We start from the raw sequence: 18,784 nt of genomic DNA on the forward strand, positions 1-18,784 counted from the left end.
TAGTTACGCCACTGTTGATGGCAGATTGTGCATTGCTGAACTGTGGAAGAGAGGAGGGGTGTATGGTGGGTGGGAGGTGTGGTTGCAAATTGTATTTTCCCTTATCTCACCCCCACATCCCAGGAGCTCCTCTCGCAGATGCTACAATCGGAACATGCAGGGACAATGAATTCTAGATTTCTGATTAGTATAAATGCACATTCTCATTTTCAATATTTTTTTAAATGGGTTTATGGATCTACATAAAAATGAATACAATTTTGTATTGGCAAAAATAGAGAGGTATTGCAGAAAGCTGGGATGAAAAGGTGTGAGGAATACAAGCATGAAGGGAAAAAGCAGAGGTGCCTTACAGTAGATATTCACCTTTAATGTATACTAGTCCTACAATGCAATGTACAAACCTCCTGTAGGCTGCACATATCCTATTAAGGCAACCAATGTCCTCCCTGGTATGCCTGTATACTGTGCTGCTTTACATATGGCAACAGCTATTACCGCTGCTGACCGCGGGCCTGGACACCATAATCTGCAGTGAATATTCATTTCTTGCTGCAGATGGTGGTGTCCCGGCCCGGGGTCAGCAGCGGTAATAGCCGGGTGTTGTGAGGAGCACTTTCCGGACCCAGCCGCGTCTTGACCCAATAGACTAATGCGGCTGCGGCCTGCGGGTCAGCAGCGGTAATAGTCGGGGCCCCCAGGTGGTGTGTGGGGAGAGCGGCATGCTCTTACCTTCCCACGCGTGCGCACCGTCTCCTCTCCTTCCTGGACGTTACTCGCGAGATGATGACGTCATTGTCATTATCTCGCGAGTCTTCTAGCAGGCGGCTGCGGGCGGCTCACCATTCACTGCTGTACTGCTTCTCCTTGCCGGGCCCGCCTCCAGTGCGGTTAAAACCTACAGAGTGGCTGGCGCATAACTACAGAGGGTTTAGGGGGCCCGTCCACACCAGATTAAATAAACTTTAAGTTTGCTTGCACTCGGGCCCCCCCAGGCCGCGGGCCCCATAGCAACTGCACCCCCTGCACCCTCTGTAGTTACGCCAATGGCTAAGACATCCTGCATGGCTGCAATAAGCGGCAATAGATGTCTCTTAACACTAAAATAAAGGACATTTTGATACCTTTCTATCCATTAAATTGGTATTAAACTGAGTGTTCATGCTGGGTGTATATTAGGGGTGTGCACCGGCCACTTTTCGTGTTTTGTGTTTTGGTTTTGGATCTGGATCTTTCTTCGTGTTTTGGATCTGGATTGGTTTTGCCAAAACCACCCTTCCGTGTTTTGGGTTCTGGGTTTTGTGTTTTGGATCTGTATTTTTTTTAAAAAAAGCATAAAAACAGCTAAAATCACAGAATTTGTAGGTTTCTCTGCTCCTATGCTATTATTAACCTCAATAACCTTAATTTCCACTCATTTCCAGTCTATTCTGAACACCTCACACCTCACAATAGTGTTTTTATGTCCAAAACGTTGCACCGAGGTAGCTGGATGACTATGCTAAGCGACACGAGTGGGCGGCACAAACACGTGACCCATCTAGGAGTGACACTGCAGTGGCAGACAGGATGGCAGTTAGAAAAACTAGGCCCCAAACTGTACATAATGCAAAGAAAAAAAAGAAGTGCAAGATGGAATTGTCCTTGGGCCCTCCCACCCACCCTTATGTTGTATAAACAGGACATGCACACTTTAACAAATCAATCATTTCAGCGCCAGGGTCTGCCACACAACTGTGGCTGAAATGATTGGTTCGTTTGGGCCCCCACTAAACAAGCTGGCAATTAATGTGTCCCTGCACAAACTGGCTCTACGGAGGCAAGATGTCATCCTCATCCTCCTCATCCACCGATTCCTCACCCTCTTCAGTGTGTACATCCTCATCCTCACAAAGTATTAACTCGTCCCCACTTGAATCCACCACCACAGGTCCCTCTGTACCTTCTGGAGGCTGGTCTCCCTGGAAGAGCTGATAATTCATTTTGATGAACATCATCTTCTCCACATTCTGTGGAAGCAACCTCCTACGCCTCTCGCTGACAAGGTTCCCGACTGCACTAAACACTCTTTCGGAGTACACACTGGAGGGGGGGCAACTCAGGTAAAATAGAGCCAGCTTGTACAGGGGCCTCCAAATTGCCTCTTTTTCCTGCCAGTACAGGTATGGACTGTCTGACATGCCTACTTGGATGCTGTCACCGATGTAATCCTCCACCATTCTGTCAATGGTGACAGTATCATATGCAGTGACAGTAGACATGTCAGAAATTGTTGCCAGGTCCTTCAGTCCGGACCAGATGTCCAAACTTGGTCCTGCCTGCCCTGCATCACCGCCAGCGGGTTGCTTAGGATACCTAAGTTTTTTCCTGGCAGCCCCAGTTGCGGGAGAAAATGAAGAAGGAGCCGTTGACGTGTCACGTTCCGCTTCAGCTGACAGTGTGTTCACCAGCAGGTCTTTGCACCTCTGCAGGCTTGTGTCGGCCGGAAAGAGAGACACCACATAGGCTTTAAACCTAGGATCAAGCACGGTGGCCAAAATGTAGTGGTCTGATTTCAACAGATTGACCACCCTGGAATCCTGGCAAAGCGAATGAAGGGCTTCATCCACAAGTCCCACATGCCGAGCGGAATCGCTCCGTCTTAGCTCCTCCTTCACTTTCTCCAGCTGCTTCTGCAAAAGCCTGATGAGGGGAATGACCTGACTCAAGCTGGCTGTGTCTGAACTGACTTCACGTGTGGCAAGTTCGAAGGGCTGGAGAACCTTGCACAACACGGAAATCATTCTCCACTGCGCTTGAGTCAGGTGCATACCCCCTCCTTTGCCTATGTCATAGGTGGATGTATAGGCTTGTATGGCCTTTTGCTGCTCCTCCATCCTCTGAAGCATATAGAGGGTTGAGTTCCACCGCGTCACAACCTCTTGCTTCAGGTGATGGCGGGGCAGGTTCAAGAGTGTTTGCTGGCGCTCCAGTCTTCGGCACGCAGTCGCTGAATGGCGAAAGTGGCCAGAAATTTTTCGGGCAAACCCAAAGCGTCTCCTGCACGCCCCTGTCGCTTTTCAGAAAATTCTGCACCACCAAGTTTATTGTGTGAGCAAAACATGGGACGTGCTGGAATTTGCCCAGATGTAATGCCCGCACAATATTGGTGGCGTTGTCAGATATCACAAATCCCCAGGAGAGTCTAAGTGGGGTAAGCCACTGGGCGATGATTTCCCTCAGTTTCTCTAAGAGGTTGTCGGCGGTGTGCCTCTTACTGAAACCGGTGATACACAGCGTAGCCTGCCTTGTAACGAGCTGGCGTTTCTGAGATGCTGCTACTGGTGACGCTGCTGCTGTTGCTGCGTAAGGTGATACATCTACCCAGTGGGCTGTCACAGTCATATAGTCCTTAGTCTGCCCTGTTCCACTTGTCCACATATCCGTGGTTAAGTGGACATTGTGTACAACGGCATTTTTCAGGACACTGAGGACACTTTTTCTGACGTTTCTGTACAGTCTCGGTATCGCCTGCCTAGTGAAGTGGAATCTAGACGGGATTTGGAACCGGGGACACACTACCTCCATCAATTGTCTAAATCCCACTGCACTAATGGCGGATACCGGACGCACGTCTAACACCAACATAGCAGTCAAGGCCTCAGTTATACGTTTTGCTTCAGGATGACTGCTGTCGTACTTCATCCTCCTCGCTAAGGACTGTTGGAGGGTCAATTGTTTAGTAAAAGTAGTGGTGTTCCTACTTCCTCTCTGGGATGATGAACGACTCCCAGCAGCAGCAACAGCAGCAGCGGCAGCAGTAGGCGTAGCAATGCAGGATCCTCCGGAGGAATCCCGGATAGGAGAGTCAGTCATGCCAGTGACATGGCCTGCAGGACTACTTCCGATCCTGACTAAGGAGGAAATTGACGAGGAGGGAGTTGACGGTGTGGTTTGCAGGCGCTTGGATACAACAGGACAACGGGATTTAGGTGTCCCTGGACTGCTTACGGTCTTAGCCAAAGTTTCTGAACTTGACAGTAACTTTTTATGAACGCCCTGCAGGTGCCGTATAAGGGAGGATGTTCCTAGGTGGTTGACGTCCCTACCCCTACTTATTTCACCTTTACATATGGTACATATGGCAAGACAGTTGTTGTCCGGATTTGGATAGAAATATTGCCAGACCAAAGAGGTGGAATGTTTGGTCTTCTGCCCAGGCATGACCGTGATGGGCTTTTTCATCCCACGGACAACAACTGTCTCCCCCGGAGCCTGATTTAAACAAACCACATCACCATCAGAATCCTCCTCGCCAACTTCCTCCTCAGCGCCAGCTACACCAGTATCCTCATCCTGTTGTACTTCAACAGTGACATCTTCAATTTGCATATCAGCAAGTGGACTGTGGGTGCTCCTTTCAGCACTTGCAGGGGGCGTGCAAATGGTGGAAAGAGCCACCTCTTCCCGTCCAGTGCTGGGAAGGTCAGGCATCGCAACCACAACCACACTTGGACTCTCCTTGGGGATTTGTGATATCTTCTTAGAAAGCACAGTTCTTCGCTGTGCTTTTGCCAGCTTAACTCTTTTGATTTTTTTAGTGGGAGGAGGGCTTCCATCGTCATGTGAAGCTGAACCACTAGTCATGAACATACTAGGGATCGACCTTAGCCGTTCCTTGCCACTCCGTGTCGTAAATGGCATATTGGCAAGTTTACGTTTCTCTTCAGCTGATTTAAATGTCTTTTTCAAGGTCATTTTCCTGAACTTTGCCATTTGGGATTGTATGTGCCCTCTACTATGACATTGGGCATCGGCCTTGGCAGACGACGTTGATGGCATGTTATCGTCTATGTCATGACTAGTGGCAGCAGCTTCAGCACTAGGAGGAAGTGGTTCTTGATCTTTCTCTATTTTATTTTTATCGGAGAAAGTTTGGTCCTCCATTTATGTTATATCGATTTGATATATACGTGCGGCTAAACACAGAAAATAATTTTTTTTTTGGTTTGGACTGGAGTGTACTTTGGGGGTTACAGCACCCTTTAACGGTCAAGCCAGCCGGCCCTTTACTTATGACACAGGCGCACTCTTGGCACTACTTTGTTGATGCACGTGCGGCTACTGCGCACACAATTCACAAACACAGAAAATAATTTTTATTTGGTTTGGACTGGAGTGTACTTTCGGGGGTTACAGCACCCTTAACGGTCAAGCCAGCCGGCCCTTTACTTATGACACAGGCGCACGCTTGGCACTACTTTGTTGATGCACGTGCGGCTACTGCGCACACAATTCACAAACACAGAAAATAATTTTTTTTTTGGTTTGGACTGGAGTGTACTGTCGGGGGTTACAGCACCCTTAACGGTCAAGCCAGCCGGCCCTTTACTTATGACACAGGCGCACGCTTGGCACTACTTTGTTGATGCACGTGCGGCTACTGCGCACACAATTCACAAACACAGAAAATAATTTTTTTTTGGTTTGGACTGGAGTGTACTTTCGGGGGTTACAGCACCCTTTAACGGTCAAGCCAGCCGGCCCTTTACTTATGACACAGGCGCACGCTTGGCACTACTTTGTTGATGCACGTGCGGCTACTGAGCACACAATTCACAAACACAGAAAATAATTTTTTTTGGGTTTGGACTGGAGTGTACTTTCGGGGGTTACAGCACCCTTTAACGGTCAAGCCAGCCGGCCCTTTACTTATGACACAGGCGCACGCTTGGCACTACTTTGTTGATGCACGTGCGGCTACTGCGCACACAATTCACAAACACAGAAAATAATTTTTTTTTGGTTTGGACTGGAGTGTACTTTCGGGGGTTACAGCACCCTTAACGGTCAAGCCAGCCGGCCCTTTACTTATGACACAGGCGCACGCTTGGCACTACTTTGTTGATGCACGTGCGGCTACTGCGCACACAATTCACAAACACAGAAAATAATTTTTTTTTGGTTTGGACTGGAGTGTACTTTCGGGGGTTACAGCACCCTTTAACGGTCAAGCCAGCCGGCCCTTTACTTATGACACAGGCGCATGCTTGGCACTACTTTGTTGATGCACGTGCGGCTACTGCGCACACAATTCACAAACACAGAAAATAATTTTTTTTTGGTTTGGACTGGAGTGTACTTTCGGGGGTTACAGCACCCTTTAACGGTCAAGCCAGCCGGCCCTTTACTTATGACACAGGCGCACGCTTGGCACTACTTTGTTGATGCACGTGCGGCTACTGCGCACACAATTCACAAACACAGAAAATAATTTTTTTTTGGTTTGGACTGGAGTGTACTTTCGGGGGTTACAGCACCCTTTAACGGTCAAGCCAGCCGGCCCTTTACTTATGACACAGGCGCACGCTTGGCACTACTTTGTTGATGCACGTGCGGCTACTGCGCACACAATTCACAAACACAGAAAATAATTTTTTTTTTGGTTTGGACTGGAGTGTACTTTGGGGGTTACAGCACCCTTTAACGGTCAAGCCAGCCGGCCCTTTACTTATGACACAGGCGCACGCTTGGCACTACTTTGTTGATGCACGTGCGGCTACTGCGCACACAATTCACAAACACAGAAAATAATTTTTTTTTTGGTTTGGACTGGAGTGTACTTTCGGGGGTTACAGCACCCTTAACGGTCAAGCCAGCCGGCCCTTTACTTATGACACAGGTGCACGCTTGGCACTACTTTGTTGATGCACGTGCGGCTACTGCGCACACAATTCACAAACACAGAAAATAATTTTTTTTTGGTTTGGACTGGAGTGTACTTTCGGGGGTTACAGCACCCTTTAACGGTCAAGCCAGCCGGCCCTTTACTTATGACACAGGCGCACGCTTGGCACTACTTTGTTGATGCACGTGCGGCTACTGCGCACACAATTCACAAACACAGAAAATAATTTTTTTTTTGGTTTGGACTGGAGTGTACTTTGGGGGTTACAGCACCCTTTAACGGTCAAGCCAGCCGGCCCTTTACTTATGACACAGGCGCACGCTTGGCACTACTTTGTTGATGCACGTGCGGCTACTGCGCACACAATTCACAAACACAGAAAATAATTTTTTTTTTGGTTTGGACTGGAGTGTACTTTCGGGGGTTACAGCACCCTTAACGGTCAAGCCAGCCGGCCCTTTACTTATGACACAGGTGCACGCTTGGCACTACTTTGTTGATGCACGTGCGGCTACTGCGCACACAATTCACAAACATAGAAAATAATTTTTTTTTTGGTTTGGACTGGAGTGTACTTTCGGAGGTTACAGCACCCTTAACGGTCAAGCCAGCTGGCCCTTTACTTATGACACAGGCGCACGCTTGGCACTACTTTGTTGATGCACGTGCGGCTACTGCGCACACAATCCACAAACACAGAAAATAATTTTTTTTTGGGTTTGGACTGGAGTGTACTTTCGGGGGTTACAGCACCCTTAACGGTCAAGCCAGCCGGCCCTTTACTTATGACACAGACGCACGCTTGGCACTACTTTGTTGATGCACGTGCGGCTACTGCGCACACAATTCACAAACACAGAAAATATATTATTTTTTTAGCACTTGGGGGGAGCACCCCTGATGGACAGAGCACCCCCTGGACAACACTACAGCACTCCTTTAGGACTGGGACACTGCACAGGACTTTGGAGTGGACACAGCCCCTATGGAGAACTGACTGCACAACACAGTCCAGCCAGCCCCTATGGACTTTGAAGTAGTGGACACAGCCCCTATTAACAACAGCAGCACAGCACAACACAGCCAGCCCCTATGGACTTTGAAGTAGTGGACAACAGCAGCACTACACTACACTACACTACACTACACAGCCCTAACTCCCACCCTCCCTCTTCACTGTCCACAGCCGAGTGAGAAAATGGCGCCGACGCGGGTACCTTATATAGGATCCAAAACCCGCGAGACTCGGAAGGCGGGATGATGACGTTTTGCCTCGATTTCAGATCCGAGTCAGGCGGGAAAAGTCGAGCCTGACTCGGATCGGACTCGGATCGGGGGGGCTCGGGGGGGTTCGGATTTCAGAAATCCGAACCCGCTCACCCCTAGTGTATATACATGTACATCTCAAAAATTACAGCTATATCACCACTCCAAACAGCAATATATTTTCAGCAATCATAATTCATATCTCACTGGTACAAGCTACAGAGCTCTTTCTCAAGAACTTTTGAAGTTCATCTTTTTGGAGATTTAAGCATTGATGATTAGATTTCTTCACCCAGGCGATTGCTTATTAAACTGTGAGTGCCATCTGCTTTGCATATGTTTATATTTTATACATAATCGTATAGACAGGGCTGATAAAATTAGAGAATCCCTACTTAGCCCACTGTGGAGCGAGTTCTACTGCTCACAATGAAGATAAATTTGGACAACAGGTACTTCAGAGGATGCGCTAGCCATTTATTGAAGAAAAAAAAAATTAAGTATAAATTTTTGTCACCAGGTGGCGATACAAATCAATCGCTAAAGGAAACACTTTACTGCGGAATGGTCAGCCTACTTTCAGACATTTTGCTCACACCGATCACTGGACATCACACTATGGGCTCTATTTATTATCATTATTTTTACTAAAATAAAGTGAAAAAGGGTGTTTTCACACCCTTTTCACATTATTTTAGTTTCACCTAAAATTACTAAAGGGCAAGTGGAGTAGAATTTGTAAAATTCGACTCCAACCCCTAATTATCACTTATTTTTAGTAATCAGATCGCATTTCCCATAATTGTAATGGGAAATGTGATCTGCCTGGTAGTTACTAAAAATAATTTGTGAAAAAAATAGCGGGGGAAGCCCTGTGATCATAACGCCACCTGGAGGGGGCGTTATTCAGGGTCTCCTCAAGTTACCGGACTCCTGCTCCGCTCTAACAGTTAGAGCAGAGCCCGGAGCCGGCCCCAGTGATCAGCTGTGTGGTCTAAACAGACCACACGTTGATCTCTGCTAAAAAAAAAAAAATAGTAAAAAAAAAAATAACTTACCTGAGTCCAGGGACCGGAGATCGGTGCTCCGGTGATGTCCTCCCTCCGGTCAGCTGGTCTTCCATCCTGCACTGGGACCCAGTCATCAGGTGACCGGGTCCCAGTGCAGGATGGGATGTCAGCTTACCGGAGCCATGGAGGACATCACCAGAGCCCCGATCACTGCGGGTAAGTGCAATTAAGTGAGGGGGGATCACGGGGGTTCGCGATCCTGGGGGTGGGGCTTAGCAATGAGGACGGGGTTTAGCAATGACTAGTCGACGCATGCGCAAGCACTTGTCACTGTATTTTTTGCGAAACGTGTGCAGAGGGGATTCGCAGGGACAGAGCTTTAGTAAATCCCTGTGTCGGTAATATCACACTACAATCTGCATTCCCAATGCGGATTGTAGTAAATAGAGCCCTATGCAACTTCTCATTGTGGATTTTTTTGAAGAACCAGGTGTATTGAGAGAAGGATGTCATACCCTGTCTGATATGAAATACAGCATTCCACCTGACTTATTATGTTCTGCTATAGAAAATGTTATTCTTTGAATGAAAACTGTTGTTGATCCCAATAGAGGCCACACTGACCAGTTGTAGACCTCTTCGAGTGCTGTGTATCTCCACATCGCCACCTGGTGACGAAATTTGTAACTAACTTTTTTTTCAATAAATGACTAGTACATCCTCTGAAGTTGTCCAAATTACTCTTCATTATGAACTTGCTCCATAGTTCTCTATATAGGGATAATATTAACAGTCCTGTACTTGACCAGTATCCTAACATACTCTAATCCGTCTCCCTATATAATATTGCAATCGCCCTATGACAACTCTTGAGTTATTATATGCATGGATTTCTTCAACACTGGATCAATACTGCCAAACTGGCAGGCACAGAGGAAGCGGTATGAAATACCGCCGGCCGCATGGCCGTGAGTTCTAATCCCGGCAGCGTGAGGCAGGCAGCTGGAGAGATCCCGGCAGCGGCAGCCCGACAGCGCTGGAAATCCCGATCATCCCTAGGTAAGTACTTACTAACCTAACCTAACCCCCCTAACCCTCCTTAGGGGTGCCCAGCCCTAACCTCCCCCCCTGTGCCTAACCCCAAAACCCCCTCTAAGTGCCTAACCCTAACCCCCCCTTCCCCGCTGCCTAACCCTAAGTCCCCCGGGGGGGTGCCTAACCCTAACCCCCCCCCGGGGGTGCCTAACCCACCCTCCCCCTAGCCTAACCCTCCCGGTGGGGTGCCTAACCCTAAGTCCCCCCGGGAGTCCTAAACCTAACCGTCCCGCACCGCGGCTGTCCGCTCGCGGCACCCTTCGATCGGGATGCCGGGCGCCGGTCTCCCAGCGTTGGAAAAATTACAGGCGTCTAGATTTAGACGCCTGTCATTTAACCCTCGCCGGGATAAAGCAGTCAGGAAGTCGGCTGTCGGGCTTACGTCAGCCGGCTTCCCGATTGCATCCCGGCACAGATGTGCTACTAATATGAAGAAAGGGAGCAAAGCTGAGTCCAGGGAATTACAGACCAGTAGTGAGTACAATATTTGGCATAAGAGATCATATTGAGAAATATGTTATTATAAGCAAGTTTATAACAGAGCTTCAACAAAGTTCTGTCAAGGATCGGTTGTGCCAACTAATCTGATCAGATTTTATAAGGGGGTAATGTAAAATGGATCTTGGCAATTCCTCTTCATGCAATTTATTTGGATTTTGCCAAAGCATTTGAGAGCGTTCCACGTAATAAAATGTTACATAACATTAAGGCACCGTGAACTGGGGAAAATAGGATGAGTAGATAACTGGCTGATGGAGAGGAAGCAGGTGGCTATAAATTTAGCATTCATATTCGGCTACAGTTGTCAGTAGTGCTCCATACAGATTAATACTCTGCCCTGTCTTTTTCAATATTTTTTGTTGACAAGCTTGTGGATGGCATATAAAGTGAGATGTCCGTATTTTCCAATGGCACAAAGCCTTGTAAAGCCCATATACACATAACAGGACAATAACTCATTACAGGGACAGTGGACATGGGGATCAATAATATTCTCAGAGCCAGGCAGCAGCTGTAAAGGTTACTACAATGCCATGATGCATAACTACGGGTGTAGATGCATAAGAAGCAAGCATAAAGCTATATCATTGTATAAATTACTGGTCCTATGCCATAGTCTCAACTGTGAATTTATGGCAATGCCATACTTGCCAACATGCACTGCTGGAGGGGGGTGGGGGTTTCGCCTGACGGATGCCCTGGGAGCGTAGGAAAGCATGGCTTATTCTAGAATCAGCCTTTGGTGTACAAGCGTGCGTCTGAATGTGCAAGGACTGGGACGCCCACTTTGAACGTAGATGCCACCATTGTTAGCAAGATCAAAACTTTTACCAGCCGTATGGCAGGTGCAGATTCTCTGAGTATGGCCTCCAATGCCAGCAATTACCTGTCTGTGTATGCAACCACTATCAGCGACACGCTCGTGACACTCCCATAACACGCCCATAGGATTGACCCTCTCTCCGTGCGGCTGATTAGCCACCTCCCAGGAATGCATGACATTTCTGATAGCGTGCGTCTCAATTGCAACTGAGTCTCTGTGCGTACACAGCATGTAACGCATGCGCCATACAAGTTTTTAGGTATTTTCGTGCATGTGTAGTATAGAAAAACTGGTTCATCTCTTTGAACATCGGTAGGACTTAGGATCAGGCCCTAATTATAGTCCATATAAGTCCTATAACTTCAGTTTTATGGTTTTTATATATACTGTTTATTCTATTTGAGAATGGTATTAGAAGTTTTCGTGGTCCTTTTAGTATTGCAGTATAGTAAATGCACTGCAGGTAATTTACGGTATATAGTACAAATTTGCAAGGTTGATGTGCCTCGATTTACACGTGTGCACCTAGACTGTTGCCAAACAGCACAGGCTTATGGATCACAGTGACTGTGGGCCTAATTCAGAGAGATACTCAACCCTGATTATGGTGTGTACTTCTCCGATATTTTGCAGAACAGGTACTGCCATCTCTCTCGTAGAGGAGTGGGGGCGTAGCTGGCCAGCATTCCTGGAAACTGGGGCATGTCACCCCCATTTTCTGGGAGAGTCTGCTTCCTGGCCTCTACAAAGCCTGGCCAAAGGAGCAACCATCATAACAGATGGTCACAATGGTTCCGATGATCGCAGATGCATGTAGGAGATGTTTATTTCCTAGAGACACCTCCTGCTGCATTTGCATTTTAGTTGGACGGTATTGAAAGCCGCTTCCTTGTGGTTGTGAAATACCGTCCATCTTTGCATCCGGCCCTGTGTTTGCAAAGGGGCAGAAGTTTACACCAGCCAAAGAGAGGAGCTGGGTGGAGTGCAGTGGGCCTTGGTAAATATGAAGGTGGGCTGGTATGCTTACATATGCCTAGCAGTACACAAACTGCAGAGAGAGATTACTGAAATTAAACATAGAGGTTTATAGGATATAATTTTAGGAACTCTGGCCCTGATTCAGAGCCGGTCGCTCTGACAGAGCGCTCGCTCTGAATCAGGGCCGGTCTTTTTTTTTTTTTTTAGAACGGCCTCCTGGCCGCTCGCATAGCTGTGGGTGACCATAGCTGTGGTCAAGACCATCACGACCATCGGGCTTGCGATGAGACCCTTGTGGTAGGGTCCCGTGGCCGCAAGCCCCAGAGAGCTTTCGGCTCAAACAGAGCTGAAAGCTCTCCCACTGACATCACTTGTAATGTCAGTGGGGTCGCCCCCAGATGGTAGGCATTCTCATGGGAACGCCTCCGTCTGGGCAGCCACCCCCCCCGGCCCGCCCACCAAAGGGGGCTAACTGTCATTCAACATCGACAGCACGCCCCCTTTGGTGAGAGACCCGGAGCTACAGATTGCCCTTTGCTATCCGGGTCTCGCGCATGCGCACGACGGAGCCGGCTCCGTCGTGTGCATGCGCTCTGGGCCACCATCGACCCGGTTGCGAGTGCTCAGCACTTGCGACCGGGTCTGAATCAGGCCCTGAGCAGGGGGAATCTGCTCTCATTAGAAACTGTTAATAAATGATATATGCTAAGAGAGGAAACATATTGCGGGACGAGGGATCTATTGTCACTGAGGGTGGGGTCTAATGCTACAATGGACACCTGTGGCCGCCATCAAAGGCGTAGAGTAGTATGGGGCCTGCACTGATAGGGGACCCGCCGCTACTGATAGTTGTCTTTGCTTCACAGACAGCTGGGAACCAGAAGCAGTTAATGGCTGAGGGGTCATCAGCACTGACAGAGCACAGGAGGCAATATCACAGGACCCCCTTTCTCACACAGGCATAGCCAGACTGGCCATCTGGCCAGATGGGACAATTAGGTTGCTGGGGCGGACCAGCGCGACTACCTTAGGCAATGGAGAGGCACCATCTGGAGTCGTTGCCATCATCGTCAGCTGATGACACCTTTTTCAGTCCCCTGCTCTCCTGCAGAATGGCACACTCTGGCACAATGATGGTAGATGCTAGAACCAAGTGGGATAAAGGACCTCTGATGTCACAACCATGTGACCAGCGATGGCGGGGGGATGGGCAAGGTTGGTGGGTTAACAGTTTTACTATTCATGTAGACATCTATTTGGAATTGTAACCTATTGTATGGCAAAGGAAGCGAGCCTCTTTGCCCTAAACATGGCAAGCGAAGTGAGTCCACAAGGGTACTCGTTGGGTCCCATGTTCTGAACTTGAGCCGACCTTGCTCCTTCCCCTGCTGTCACTGGTCACATGATTGTGACATCAGAGGTACTTTTGCCTACTTGAATTTAGACCTAACCGAGGACATTTAAGAACCAGCAGAGAGTTGGGGAGCGGGGGTGAAGAACATACATTTAAAAACATACAGAGGGTGGGAGAGGTGGCTTTAAAAAAAATATGGACATTGGTAGGGTGGGGTTAATGCCACTTGGGAAATGAAAGAGAATGCTACATGAGTCTTCAACACACACCGCCAGGGTGGTACTAGACACCTTCTAAAATAGTAAAGTAATATTTAAAATAGATATACTTGACCTATTACAATAAGAAAATAAATCACAAATTTCTTGTCACAGATTTGTAAAAAATATTTGGCAGTTAAGTGGTTAATTAATGCCATAAATGACGGAAAGTGATCAGTGATTTGGCATAAAGAAGGTAAGACGTTATTTCATAATAGGAGTGTTTGAAAGTGTTGGGAGGTTGATGATTTTTATATTATCGCACAGCACCTGCTCTGATTGTTCTACCTCTCCACGTGCCTGGGCAACATCAAGGCAAATGAGTGGTCACACCTGGGCAACATCAAGGCAAATGTGTAGTCACACCTGGCAACATAAAGGCGAATGAGTGGTCACACCTCAGCAACATCAAGGCGAATGTGTAGTCACACCTGGGCAACATCAAGTTGAATGTGTTGTCACACCTGGGCAACATCAAGGCGAATGTGTAGTCACACCTGGGCAACATCAAGTTGAATGTGTTGTCACACCTGGGCAACATCAAGGCGAATGTGTAGTCACACCTGGGCAACATCATGGCGAATGTGTAGTCACACCTAGCAACATCAAGGCGAATGTGTAGTCACACCTGGGCAACATCAAGGCAAATGAGTGGTCACACCTGGGCAACATCATGGCGAATGTGTAGTCACACCTGGCAACATCAAGGCGAATGTGTAGTCACACCTGGGCAACATCAAGGCAAATGAGTGGTCACACCTGGGCAACATCAAGGCGAATGTGTAGACACACCTGGGCAACATAAAGGCGAATGTGTAGTTACATCAAGGTGAATGTCTAGTCACACCTGGGCAACATCAAGGCGAATGAGTGGTCACACCTGTGCAACATCATCAAGGTGAATGTGTAATCACACCTGGGCAAAATCAAGGGAAATGAGTAATCACACCTTGCCAAATCAATGCGAATGAGTGGTCACACCTGGGCAACATCAAGGCGAATGAGTGGTCACACCTGGGCAACATCAAGGCAAATCAGTAGTCACACCTGGGCAACATCAAGGCAAATGTGTAGTCACACCTGGCAACATCAAGGCGAATGAGTGGTTACACCTCAGCAACATCAAGGCGAATGTGTAGTCACACCTGTGCAACATCAAGGTGAATAAGTGGTCACACCTGGGCAAAATCAAGGGGAATGAGTAATTGAACTGAAACTGAATACTGAATACTACAGTGCAGTACCTGGCTCCTGTCACTGAGGGGGAGTCTGCACCTTGGTGTCACCCCTCGGCGGGTGACACCCAGGTGCGGGCCGCACCCCCCTTGAGACGCTACTGAGTGCAGTGCAGTGCATTTTATTTAGATTTGCTGCAAATTTATCTTCTGCTGTTTGTATAACCTGGCCACTGCCTTCTGCTAGAGTTGTTAGAATAACCTGGTCACTGCCTTCTGCTAGAGCTGTTAGAATAACCTGGTCACTGCCCCTCTTGTTGGGTGCACACGTAGACGGATGTCAACTTTTAACCTTGTTAGAAGAATCTTTATTACAGCTGTTCTCACAGTAGCAGTTTTATTCCTGGCATTAGGAAAAATGTGTGCCTGGCATGTTGCATAATTCTGGAATTACTTTTGCAATGATTTTCTTGTACATAGAACATTTAGTACTGATAATTCATGACATGTACAACTTGTTAACAAAAATTTAGCTTGTTCTGTGTTTTTTGTTTTAAATTCTGTTTATATTACATTATAATGATCTGTTTAATTTTACGTTTTTTTTTCTTGTTATAAACTATCTAAGGAAGGTTATGTTGACACATTGCAGTAAAAATAATGCATTTTACAGGACAACTTTTCAAACATTATGGGACTAATTCTGAGTTGGAAGTTAAGGAAAAAATAATAAAACAGTAACTTTGTATCTGGAACAAACCATGTTGTTAATGGCCGATATATCTATAGTACATCGGCGGGTGTGTACACCTGATATGTCTGTGAACGACATCGTTCACAGACATATCGGATCAGCCCATTCACATGCTGCAGGGAACTACCGATGAATGACAGCTCAATTGGACAGGCAAATTGAAATGCCCCTCCAGTTGTAATGTCATGCCCAGCACATTGGTAAGTGTGAAAGCACTTACCAATCATCAGATAGGTCGGCGGATGGCCGACCCGTCGACCTAGTGTGTACCCAGCTTAAGTGTTGTGTAAATGAAGCAACTTTCTGGAGCAAGTCACAGTAAGCACTGGCAGCCATTTAACTATATTATGTAAAACCTAGGGGCATTGGCATAACTTCATCTCAGTTGCTCTGAGGCAAGAAGGTCGGTGCCCCCATCAAAAGCATTCACCAACAGTACCACCTCCCATCCACAAAAACAGTAATTACTTTCCTACTTCTCTCTGCATCCTTCTGCTCCCATATCCTGTCCATTCTGATGCCGGCATCGCAGACATCCTGACGTCACGTCATAGATGCTGCCAGAGGCATACTGCTTACCAGAAGTAGGGTGCAAACTTAGAACGCTGGGGCAATGGAGGAGGTGCCCCTTCAGAGCTAGCGGCGAAACGTGACAGCCTCCAATTGCCTCCTGTAGTTCATAAACCGCCTAGGGGGAGTTTTTGCGACCTGTAAGTTTGTGAAAATGCTGTTTTTTCATGTTGATTATGGTGGCATTCAAAGCACTAGATGTATTAAATGCAAAACGCTGCAAGATCACAGCAAAAGTACCATGTTCAATCCCAACATGCTCCAAATCTCCAGCCTGATTTTTTTTTACATGTAAAAATGCCAATCGCCAGATCTAGTAACCTGTGGTGTAACAAACTGCAAGAAAAGCTCTTGGAAAACACAGCAGAAAAAAAAGAGATGGTTGTGACATCCGAGATAGTTTAAACCTCAGGCAGCTAAAGATAACTTGCTTGTCTGTCAAATAAATAAATACATAAAGGTAATACCCCTTCTTTCCCCTTCACTAACAGGCTGTTGCTTGGAAAGAACATATTTTTTACAGTCTCCCTTACTATTTAAAAATAAAATGAACACCCCTGTTAAGGGGCACATTCAATTGGGCGCGAGGTTTAGCGAGGTAGAAAACCTTGCGCCCAATTTTGGATTACCGCGGGTATGCGCGCTCCTGATACTCATGGTAACCAATTTTAAAAAAGTGGTCATAGGGTTTTCCTAGCTGAAAACCTGCGCCACATGAAAAAAAGAAAAATATTCTACACTTACCTGCCTGGGGGTCTCCGGTGGTCCCGACGGCTCCCTGTGGCCTCCCCTCCATCTTCTCACTGGAGAGGGGACTGCTGGGAGTCCTGGGAGCTGCTGGGAGGCTCCAGGGGCTGGTGGGAGGAGCAAGGACTGCTGGGAAAGGTAGTTCTCCCAGCGTCCATTATGGGGGGGCATACACAGACACTGCCGTGGCCACACACACCGGGGGTCACACACACACAACACTCATACACACACTCACTCATACACACTTACAAACACTCAAACACACTGACATACTCACCCTGCAGCAGAAGACCCGGCTTCTGACGTTGGATGCAGAAGACAGCGCTGCAGAAGGAAAGAAAGGGGGGTGCCGCCGGGGTCCCAGAGCAAGTCCCACTGATTTTTCCTAAAATTAACGATTTTAGAAAAAACACACTTGCTCTGGAGGTGCGAGAATAAAAATCTCCCAGGGCTCAAAATAGAAAACAATATGCACCTAATTGAATAGCAAAAATCCCGCACCTGCAAGGAAAACCTTGCAGATGCGGGATTTTTGCTTTTCTCGCCCCCAATTGAATATGCCCCTTAATGTAACAATATTGCCCCTACAGCTATATATTTCTTTAATAGTGCCCCGGCATTTTTTTTTTTAATAATAGTGCCCACCACCCATTACTCCATAATATTGGGCAAAGAGTGCAGTGGTATCAGTAACTATTTCCATACACTCTTCCCTCCTTTGTTAACCTGATTCATAACCGTATGCAACTGCGAATTCGCACGCAATCGGCCGATTGTTGCGTTCTGTGCATGCATATGCATCGCAGTGACGGGGGGTGGTTGGGGAAACGCAGGCGGGCCAGTGCTTTTGCACGCCATTGCAGGGGCTTGCATAAGTTATCCACTACAATGGCCTACGCAGCCTGAGGCGTCATAGCGTGCGTGGTTGTTAGCAATTTCTGAGTAAGGTCAGGGCTTGTGCAAGTGTGCGTGAGGCTGCCATGGTACTCCATTGTGTGCAATGTAAAGTGGGCGTCCTTATGTTGTGCTGAGTTTGCATTGCGATCACAATGGATTAGCATACTATCGAAGCTGAAATGCGCACATACACAATATGGCGATCTGGAATGAATCAGGCTCCTAATCCAAAGGATAAGGAAAAAAAATTAAGTGAGAAATAAGTTTTCTCACTTTTTTTCACTAAACACCTTGTCAGATCAGGAAACTTATTTTATATGTTTTACAGTATATCTTTCTCTCTATTTATGTATTCATAATGGCTCTGTGTGAAGTGTACATGTTCTGTACTTTAAGCATTTATTTTAAAATTTTCCTGCACATCACATAAGAGTACAGTCACTAAATCAGTTACATCACAGATTGGGATGGGCGCACGGGCAATCCCAATTCTGGCATCCTGACAAGTTTAGGATCGACACCTGTCGGTAAGTATCCTAACCCTACCCCTAACCCTCCCTCTCTGCACCATAAACCTAACCTCTACCATAGTGCCTAACCCTAACCCTCCCCCCTAGTGCCTAACCCTAACCCTCCCCCTAGTGCCTAACCCTAACCCTCCCCCTAGTGCCTAACCCCTGAGCC

Source organism: Taudactylus pleione, unplaced genomic scaffold (assembly GCF_031769625.1).
Source record: "Taudactylus pleione unplaced genomic scaffold, aTauple2 ptg000216l, whole genome shotgun sequence".
Lineage (NCBI taxonomy): Eukaryota > Metazoa > Chordata > Amphibia > Anura > Myobatrachidae > Taudactylus > Taudactylus pleione.